This window comes from Heterocephalus glaber, unplaced genomic scaffold (assembly GCF_053883595.1).
Source record: "Heterocephalus glaber isolate CG9 unplaced genomic scaffold, H.glaber_assembly_v1.0 deba00001537, whole genome shotgun sequence".
Taxonomy (NCBI): domain Eukaryota; kingdom Metazoa; phylum Chordata; class Mammalia; order Rodentia; family Bathyergidae; genus Heterocephalus; species Heterocephalus glaber.
Window position 1 is genome coordinate 470,650 of NW_028258332.1, and position 9,889 is coordinate 480,538.

Sequence of the window (9,889 nt, forward strand, 5' to 3'; positions counted from 1 at the left end):
AACACAATCAGAAAACAAAAAGCTAAATGGTGGAAATACGTAATTTCTTATCAGTAATTACTTTAAATGTATATGAATCCCTCTAAAAATGAGATTTGCAGAGTGGACAAAAAACATTATCTATTCTATATTCTCTATAAGAAATTCGCTTTCGATATGAAGTCTCAAAGAGTTGGAAGAATAGAAAGATAGTGCATGCCAATTGTAGCCAGAAGAGGTTGGAGTGACTGCATTATGGTCAGATTTCAAGTGAAAAACAAAAGATTATAAGACACAGAGAAAGATATTGTATGTTGATAAAAAGTTCAATCCAGCAAGAACTTTGTAAAAATTACAAACATTGACAAACCTAAAGACACAGCTCCCAAATAGATGAGGCAAAAGTGAACAGAGTGAAAGGGAGAAATAGTTGTACAGTAAGAGTGAGAAACTTCACTATTCCACTTTCAATAACAGATAGAGCAGTGAAACAGATTTCAGAAAGAAAATTGCAACTTTGAACCGCACCATAGATAATCAGACTGAACAGACGAACACAGAATGCTCCACCCAGCAGCAGAACCCACGTTCTCCTCAAGGGAACTCGGGCACCTCACGCTGGACCCATGTGAAACCACAACACTACGAGAAGAGTCTTAGTAAACTTTTAAAAACTGACATTATACAAAGTGCCCTCTCTTTAATCACAGTGGAATGAAACTGAAAATTGCTAACAGAAGGAAAAAAGGATAATTCACATCTATATAGAAATTAAACAACACATTCTTAAACAATCAGTGGGTGAAAAAAGAATTCACAAGAAAAATTACAAAATACCGTGGCATGAATGGAAATGAAAACAACATATCAGCACTTTGAGGTGTTTACTGACACAGAGCTAAGATCAATAACCTAACTGTACACTTGAGAGAAGAAAAAGAAAAGCAAACTAAACCCAAACCTAGAAGGAACAGAATAACAAAATCAGAGCAGAGATAAATGAAATAAAAAACAATAAAGCAATAGATGAACTCCATGAAACCAAAAGTTGGTTATTTGAAATGATCAGCAAAATAGGCAACCCTGGAGCTTGACTCAACCACTGAGACCAGAAGTCAGACACGGGGCCTTGCTGCCGATGCTGCAGAAGCACCAGGACCAGCGGGGCAAGGTACATGGCTGCACAGCAACAACTGCGTCCCAGAGAGAAAACGAAACACACAAACTACCAAAAGTGACTCAAGAAGAACACTGTAAAGTGCAGAGCTGACACACCTTCCAGGTGCACAGGGCAGATGGAACACGCCTGTCTGCAGCCCTCTGAGATTCCCGGGGCCTGCAGCACAGCAATGGGGAGAGTGGAGAGCAGCCAGCGCTGGAGACCTGGAGACAGGCAAGGAGGGAGTCAAGGAGAGGGACAACGGAGAAGTGCAGAGCCAGCTCAGCAGCAGGGGCTGGGGGGCGTCTGGGAGGCCAGAGTGGGGGCTCGGGCTGATGGGGAGGACTGGACAGGAAGGACGGGCTGGTGCCAGCAACACCGGATGGCCAGGGCCCTCCCTGGGTGAGAGCGAAGCGTGTTCAGCCTTCAGGAGCCATGGAAGCAGAGCCAGGTGACTGTGGGGCGGAGCACGCATGGCGGGGAGAGCCCGGAGCAGCCTCTCCTGCATGCGTGTGTGGAGCTCTGGGGCAGGACAGAGGTGGCGGTTAGGGGTCAGTGCGGGGGAGACTGTTTGGTGAATGCAGTGGAAGCCACTGAAATGCAGGAAGATGGAGTCAGAGCCCTGCCTCATGGCCTGCGGCAAAGGAGCCAGAGGCAGAGAACTCAGCTTTCGCAACAAACAACTAAAATTCTCAGGAGAAGGGACAGAGCCTCTTTTAAGATATTTTGGCTGAAAAGAATATACTGAGACCAAAGAATATTAGCTGTAAAATATGTATAACCCTGACCCTGTTGAAATTTGAGGCTCTGGTTCATGGACTGACACTCTGCTAAGTGAAACCGAGACAGGCTGCACTCCAGGACCCGGTAATGCATCCAAAGGGAAGCAGCTTTGTGTTGAGAATACATGAACAACTAGCACGGGTTGGTATGAAAAGCACAAGAGGCTGGGGATTTAGCTCAGTGGTTTCGCCGCCTGCTGTGCAAGGGCAAGGACCCGAGTTCCATCCCTGGCACCAAAAAAAAAAGCGCAAGAACCTCATGAAAAAATGGGCCTGGGACAGAAGCAAGCACTCCGTGTGACAGACAAATGTGTGTTGAGCCTCGTTAGTCAGAGGGCTACCACAGAAGAGGCCCAGAAGCTGCCAGTCCGCACCATCAGCTGCAGCCTCAGAGAGCATAGATCAACAGGACTTCCGCCTGCTGCGGCCAGGGTGTGAGCTCCACAGCCGCCTTAGAAAACAGTGTGGCCTCATCTTGGCTGAACAGTCACAGGCCCGCCTCTCAGCCACCGGGCCCCAACCCAGAGGCCCTGACACAGGTGCAGGAGATGTCTGGGGATGGGCCGCACAGACCCAGGCCCCCCGGAGGACGGCCACCACAGCAGACAGGTGGAGATGAGAGGCTGTGCATAGCTAGGCACACATTTTCCAAGTGAAAGTTAATGATCTTGGTTCCAGTTGAACGAGATAAAATGCCCTTTTTTAAACCTTATTTAGGAGAGATATCACACTTTGGAGTAAATTTTAAAGAGGTTTGTGTTTACTAAGTCAAAGGACACCAATTTGGAAGAAAAATCATTGAGTCATTTGAAAGATTACGACCTTTTCACGCTGTTATATTTATTCCTTTATTGTTGAAATCCTTGGATTGGAGAAGCTCATGAATGGTGTGCATCTCCTAAACTGCCTTTGTGCTGACCTGTGAAAGCTACTTGCTTCTTTAGGCTGCAGAATGGGGCCTGTGAGTCTCCCCCAAGGCCCCTGGACTCATGGTCCAACCCGGAACCATGGCGGTACCCACAGCCCCCTTCCCAGAGGATGGAGCCCAGAAGCAACTCAGGGAGGATGTGGGTCTGAACTTCCGGCCTGTCCCACCAAGGGCAGACTAACTTCCAGGAGGGTCTCAAGTCTTCGGGCAGAGTGTACAGCATGGACACTGTTCCAGGGTGTCCCTTATTGAAGTGGGCACGTAACACAACTCTGCTCCAAATTCCAGATTCCTTAGCCAGGACAAAATGAAAATTTTGAAAAGCTATAGAACAACTAAAGTTTTTAAATTGCCAACATTTTTAGAAATTAAAAAATGCTTTCCAAGAGGGGGTGAGATTTGTCTGTCAGATATTAAATCAATCTAAATGACATTCAATAAAGCAGGATGGTGTAGGGTACAGATCACCAAGACAGAACAAAAGTATGGAAACAGATCTGGGGCACAGTGGTTATAGAAACCTGGGTTATATTGAAAGGGTATTTTCATGGGTTGGGGGAGGTGTATAATTTCATAAATGAAGTGGTCACCAAGAGTTGTGTCACTGGGATAAATATAATCTCAGGTCTCGCTGTTCACAAAAATAAATTCAAGGCCAGGCATAGCGGCGCATGCCTGTAATCCCAGCACTCAGGAGGCTGAGGCAGGAGGATCGCTAGGCCAGCCTGGGCTACAGAGTGAGTTCAAGACCAGCCTGAACTATATAGCAAGACCCTGTCTCAACTCCAATAATAATAATAATAATAATAATGATGATGATGATGATGATGATGTAAATAAATAAGTAAAATTCAAGAAGGCTTGAAAATCAAAATATAATGGAGGAGCAAAATTATAAAAATAGCAAAGAGTACTGGAAGATATCTGAATAGTCCTTGAATAAGGAAGACTTTTTAAAACAAGAGGAAATTTGACAAATTTAACTTCAGAAAAGTTTAAGACTTCCACATTACAAAAGACATGATAAACAATTATTTTGTTTAAATGACAGACTGGAAGAAATACATTTCGAACACATAAAGTTATCCTTAGTAAAGAACATTTGAAGCTGGTAATACAAACCTCATTTTAAAGTGGGCATGATGCGTGCGGGGCTCACTCACATAAAAGGAATGGTCAAAAAGAATGAGATGTTCAGTCGGCTGGACTGGTTTGTTTTTTCGTTTTTTGTTTTTTTGTTTTTTGTTTTTTCTGCATGCATTTTACAATGTCCGAAGCCTGCTTAATTTCAGAACCCTTTTCAGCCTCATTTAGCTGGGCTGGGATCCATCACTTACACCTCTGGTGGTGTTCAGCGGCTTCTCTAGCGCTGTATCTTCGGGCTCATTCCCAACCGTGTCCTGAAGAACTCTGCTTCTCCCTGACATTCTGAATAGTTTGCTCACACTGCATGAATGCCACCTAGTAAGTGGATCAAGCAACAGTGCTGTTTTTCGTGCAGGTGTGGAGGTTGGTAGTCCAAGATCGAGGTCCAGCACCCAGCACGCTCTAGTTTCCGTGCAGTAGTAGGTCAGGGTTAGTTGGGAAGAACCCAGAATGCTGTGATTTTCCTGAGTCATATTAATGCAATAAGCTGCACAAATGACTAAGTGCTAATATGAAGTGAAACCATTTTATTTCCCGTTTTGCCATCATTTTATTTGAAGATATCAAATCAAGATACCTTTCCAAGTAACTTGAGTTAAGACGATGTGATGGTTGAGTGATTGTGCCAGCTTGAGCAGTGTGGTTGAGAAAGGCTTAACCAAATCAGCTCAGCAACTCCACGCCCTAGGGTGGCTCATGGGCTGGACGGTATAAAGGGGAAGTCTGGAAGGCTGGGTCGGTCTCTGTCTCCTCTGAGGAGCTCCAGTCTTCGCCTTCACCTTGGACGTCATCTCCTGGCTTCCAGCACAGATACTTCAGCTTATGGTGAGAATCCTTCAGCCTTCTGGTATAGGCTCTGCAGCCTTCCATCGAAGACCCATTGGCCTCCTGATACGGACTCCCCCGGGACACTGCAGTCAGCTCCAGACCTTCGACTGAACACTTCGGTCTCGGTGTGCAGACAGACCCTCTGGACTCTTCCACACCTGACTCTGTGGGCGGCCATTGTACGCCAATCTTATACACTCTTATATATTTATATGTCTTGTGTTATATCTGTTTCTCTAGCAAGCACTGCCTGATACAGAAGAGTATTTGATTGTTTTATAGATTGATAAAATACTTCCATGAAGTTTATACACCTTGCCCCTGTTCAAGTAAATCCTGGCCATTATGTACTTCCTGTGAGGGATAAATGATAATTCACAAAACGAAAATCAGACACAATTCAAATCCATTAGTGATGGTGCCCCAGGGGCAGCTGGATGTGAGGCAAGGTCTCCATGGTGGGAGAGCACCCCTCCTCCCAGTCCTTGTCTTCCGGCTAAACTGTGTCCCCTCCAAATGGCTGTCAGTGCCCTTCCCTGTGCCTCGTGTGATGGTCTGAGATGGGGTCTGTGGAGAGGGTTACAGTTCGATGAGCCAGCAGGGTGAGCCCTAACTCAGCAGGACTGGCGTCCTTATGAGATCAGGACACAGACACGCACAGAGGGATGGCCCTGTGAAGACATGGCGGAAAACGGAAGAACCAACCCTTCCCACAGCCAGAGCTTGGACTTCCCCCTCCAGAACTGGGAGCAATAACTTCAAATCTCCGAAGCCTGGTTCTGTGCTGTGGTGGTCTTTACACAGAACACATTCCCCATTGCTCTCTGGTGGAAAACAGGAAGGGGACTGCCGAGTGATGCTCCACGGTGATGTTCACCTCCCAGCAGCAGTGTGTGAGGCTCCAGGCTCCACATGGTCACACTTGGGGCTTTAGTCTCTCTCACTGCACCCCTTCTGATGTTTGTGCAGTGGTAGATTCTTGTGGTTTTAATTTGCATTCCCCAAATTTCAGATTATGCTGAGCATCTGTGATCATTAAGTGTAATATGTCAACTTGACTTAAGAACCTTCTAGCAGATTAGTAAATCTGAGTGTGTCTGTGAGCTTCAGAGGGGAAGACCCTCCTGGATGTGGATGGCTCCAGCCATTATACTTGATGGAATAAAAAGGGAAAGAGGAAGGAAGCCTTCCCCTTTTTCAGAGAAGCTCCGGGCTTCACATGATGCTGGTCTCCAGTTCCTGCAGGTTTCCAGAGAAGACCCTCAGCTTCCACTCTGGACTGATATCCATGACTGCAATGAGCTTCTAGGCCTTTGGCCCTCTTTTACTATGATTGTCCAGCTCTCCAGCGTACAGGTGACCATTTTGGATTCTTTGCCTCTGATTCTGCAGGCAGCCATTGAGACTCTTCCACTTCTGACCCTGTGAGGCTACCTATAAATCCCTTGTTTCTCTAAACATATATTTTACATTGATTCTGCTCCTCTAGTGAGCTCCTTACTTTTTTTTTGTCATTCATATATCTTCTTCTGTGAACAGTTTGTTCAAATCTTTTGCCAGTTTTAAAAAGTGGATTTAAAAAAAAAAAGTGGATTTTTGTTTTTCCTTTGGTTCCGGGGATCGAACTTGGGTCCTTGTGCTTGTGCAGCAGGGGGCGAAACCACTGAGCTAAATCCCCAGCCCTGGATTGTTTTTTCATATTATTGAATTAAAACTGCTTCTGGATACAAGTATATGATCTGCAAATATTTTGCTCCATTCTGTTGCTTATATTTTCACTTTTTCATAGTGACTTCTGCACAGCAAAATTTAAATTCTGATGAAGCCCCATTCCTTATTTTTTTTCTAATCGGGTTTTTGTTGTCTATCAAAGAAAACTTGACTCTACCCAAGATCACAAAGATATTGTCTACTTTTTTTGCAAGAGTTAAATTTTTACCTCTTAAACTGGATTTGTGGTTGATTTTGCACACATATGCAGACTACGCACACACATGCTACACACCGATCTTTCCATAAAGAGATGGAAGAGAAAATGTTCTTGGATATTACTTAAAGAACCACTGTTAGATAAGTCTTTGAACTGAAATTCAAAGTGATTAGGATTTACACACTAGTATTTTCAATCAAGTTTGTAAAAAAAATTTTAGAAAATGATTGGGTTATTTGAAAGGACTTATTCTTTCCATATGAACTGTACTTCCTGACTTTGAACTAAGGAAAACTTAAAGTAAATCTCAGCATTTGCAAAAATGGCTAAGCTGTTAAGGATGCCCCAGTTGCTTTGGGCTGCAGAGCGGGCAGCAGCCTGGTGGACACAGGCCGCTTCTCTGCCCACTGAAGTTCACGTACCAGGACAGAGCTGCCAGTGCATAGCTCACACCCAGGTCCTTGGCCCTAGGGTAGGGCCCTCTGAGGGACCTCACTTCCCCTGCACAGCTGGGGTGCTGGGATGGCACTGGCCCCTGCCAAGGGAAAGAGTATATTTAATGCAACTCCAGTTTGAATACCAAGTTTCTTGGAACTGGGAAAAAATGATTTTAGAGTTTATATGGAAAAATAAATGTGTATGAATTGTCAAAAATAATGAATGAAAAAAATCTTAAAAGGGAAATTTTCCAATTGGAAATTAAAAGTCCTATAACTAAATTAAATTAAGTCTAATAATTAAAATAGAATAGAGCTGCTAAGGGCACAGTGAATGACACACAAACAAGCATCCAGAAATGGACCTGGGCCCAGAAAAGAGGCTGCTCATCTCGCTGGGAAGGTGAGGTACTTAGTAAAGGAAGCAGTGCCCATCTGAATACTCAAATGAATTCAAGACAGCTTGCGAATCAAGATGGAAAGGAGCCAAATGAAAATTATGATAATATTAATGAAGTACAACGGAGGATATTTGTACAACCTTAGAGTACAGAGGGCTTTTTGAGCAAGACAGAAGGCAATCTTGGCAAATATAGCTTCAGAAAAGTTATGACTAAGCAAATTCTGAAAACTATATCTGGGAAGAAACATATTTTAAAACACATAGAAAACTGAATATTTTTCCATTAGGGATTTAGCTCTGTGGCACTGGGCCTGCCTTGCAGGTGCAAGATCCTGAGTTCGATTCGCGGTACCGCAAAGAAAAAGAAAAATGAATATTCTTAATATGTATAGAGCTCTTAATATTTCAAATATTTGAAAGCTGTTTCACACAAGAAAAATTGTAAAATGGGTCAAACAAATTTTTTAAATGTTCATTTGCACTGCTAGTAAAGAAATACTTATCAAAATATCACATTTTATTTGGATAAAACTATAGTTTTTTGTTTGTTTTTGGTACCACGTATTGAACTCAGGTCCTTGCGCTTGCGAAGCAGGCGGTATAACCACTGAGCTCAATCCCTGGCCCAAAACTATACTGTTAATACTGTAAATTGAATTAAGGCTCACATAAGCGTGTCTGTATAGAAGGGTAATGATGTTTGGCCAAGGTGGCCTGGGGACATAGCAATTGTAAGCTAGCCTGATATGTGAACAGATGTATCCTAATCTAAGGGCACACACTTCTAACCAAGCAACTGCACCCAGCCAGATCAAGGACTGAGAGCTACCCAGGTGACCATAAGGCAAGTGAGACTCAGCCATTGAGGCATTTCTGAGTCACTGCCTCTCTTCTGACTATAAGAGAAGCTGCTTTGGTAGGCAGGGCTTTCTGAACCTTTTCAGCCAGGCCTGACTGGTGCCTGAAGGTAGAATCCTAGTCAAAGCCAATTAGATCTGCAAAGATACATTTGTAGTTTTGAATTTAACAGAACCTATGCTGACAGAGTGAGAGAATGGAAAGAAGTCAGAACTGCTCCGACCTTTGTGAGAAGTAACCAGAAGAAATCTAAGGAGATTTAAAACGTGCATGCCATTAGACTTTTAGATGTCCTCCAAAATAAATACCTGACAGGAAAGGCTCAAAAGCGCTTCCTGAATCTCCATTGGCAAAGCCAACGAGGGCCACAGTCTGAGGGACCAGCAGTGCTCAAGGGTTGACTACAGCTGTGGTCTGGCCTGGCCATATGTGAGACAAGGAAGTCACCGGGAGAATGAGCAAATCCATGTGTGATGTCCTGAGGAGATGCCCATGGTATGCTCCTAGGGCCATGACCAGGAAGCTGCAAACTTTGTGTCTGCTTTAAGTTTTTGCATATGACTAGAAAAAGGGTGAAGTACACGCACCTTGCTGGTGTTCTCATGTTACCCTGGGATGTCATGGAAAGAGGGCATGAAGGATATTTCTATTTCACATGTGGCTGTGGTGCAAAATTTGAAACGAGTGTGTATATATCAGCTTTTACTAAATCTTTCCCTCGAGTAACTGTTGTCTGTGATCCAGGCAGCTAGGCCGGGAGAAAGAAACCAGGAGGTTCCTGCCAGGGATTTAGCTCAGTGGTTCCGCCACCTGTCTAGCAAGCACAAGTTCCCAAGTTCGATCCCCGGTACCAAAAAAAAAAGAAAGAAACCAGGAGGCTCCTTGCCCAGGGCAGACTTGTAGTGGGGACCCAGAATGCGGGACTGGCCTTGTCCGCCTGTGTTTGGGCCTCCTGGGGACCTGGAGCAGGTCTCAGAACCACTGCGGGTGGCTTCCCTCTGCCGTGTGCCCCCTCTGAGCACCATCTCTGGGCCGCTCCCTCTGGGGTCCCCTCCCTGGTGAGGCCATGACCCACCCTCAGCAGAATCCTCTTCCTGGTCACAGCGAAGTCCCCAGGAGCTGCAGCCCACGAGCGGCCGCTGGAGAGGTGCAGAGCAGACATGGCTGCCGTGTGCAGGACAATCCTGTGAGGATCCAGAGCAGTCTCGGCAGCTTGCTCGGCAGTTAGGGTTCCCTCAGTGACTGGGAAGGGCTGGGGGGATGTGTGTGAGGGAGGGGTGCACGGTGTGTGCACGTGCGAATGCACATGTGTGTGCTTGGGTGTGTTTGGCCTGGAGCTTCAAGTAAATAACTTCTAATCATCAATTTCATTTTTATTTCTAATTGTACGAATGGCTCCAGGTGAAAGTGACTGAGATCAGAGGGCAGGGATGCAACGT